Source organism: Seriola dumerili, unplaced genomic scaffold (genome assembly GCF_002260705.1).
Source record: "Seriola dumerili isolate Sdu_G_001 unplaced genomic scaffold, Sdu_1.0 BDQW01000291.1, whole genome shotgun sequence".
In the NCBI taxonomy this organism is placed as follows: Eukaryota; Metazoa; Chordata; class Actinopteri; order Carangiformes; family Carangidae; genus Seriola; species Seriola dumerili.
In genome coordinates, this window is record NW_019174546.1 from 3,318,291 (window position 1) to 3,318,830 (window position 540).

A 540-nucleotide genomic window follows, 5' to 3' on the forward strand; every position below is an offset into this window, starting at 1 on the left:
CAGGTCAGCTCCATGCGGAACAGGCCGAAGTCAGTGCAGCCGTAGACCAGAGAGTGACCCTCATAATCGGTGGAGAGAACCCAGTAGGGACCAGGGGGAGATGGTACTGCAGACAAGTTAAGAGTCAAAACTGCTGGAATATTCAGTGCACAAGTAAATACTCATATAATATATATAAATATATCAAATACTTCCTGAGCTTGAGGGTTAGAATATATTTGTAATGAATAAGACATCTTTACTCCCAGTGAACGAGACCTCCAGCTTGGCAGGCTCTGCGGGGTTCTTGACTTTGGCGGAGCCGACGATAGAACTAACGGTTCCATTATTCCTAAGAAAATTTGTATAGAAATAAAAAAAGAAATCAATTTAGTTGAGTATTTTCTTTTATGTATGTATAAGTGTACTGTATATCCTAACTTTTACATTTTCATTTCATAGACCAGATACAGTGTAAAAGATCAGTGATCCATGACCAAGGATATTCAATGCACCCGATGCATGAATGTAAAAAATGTGTACAATGTGGACTTCATTTGC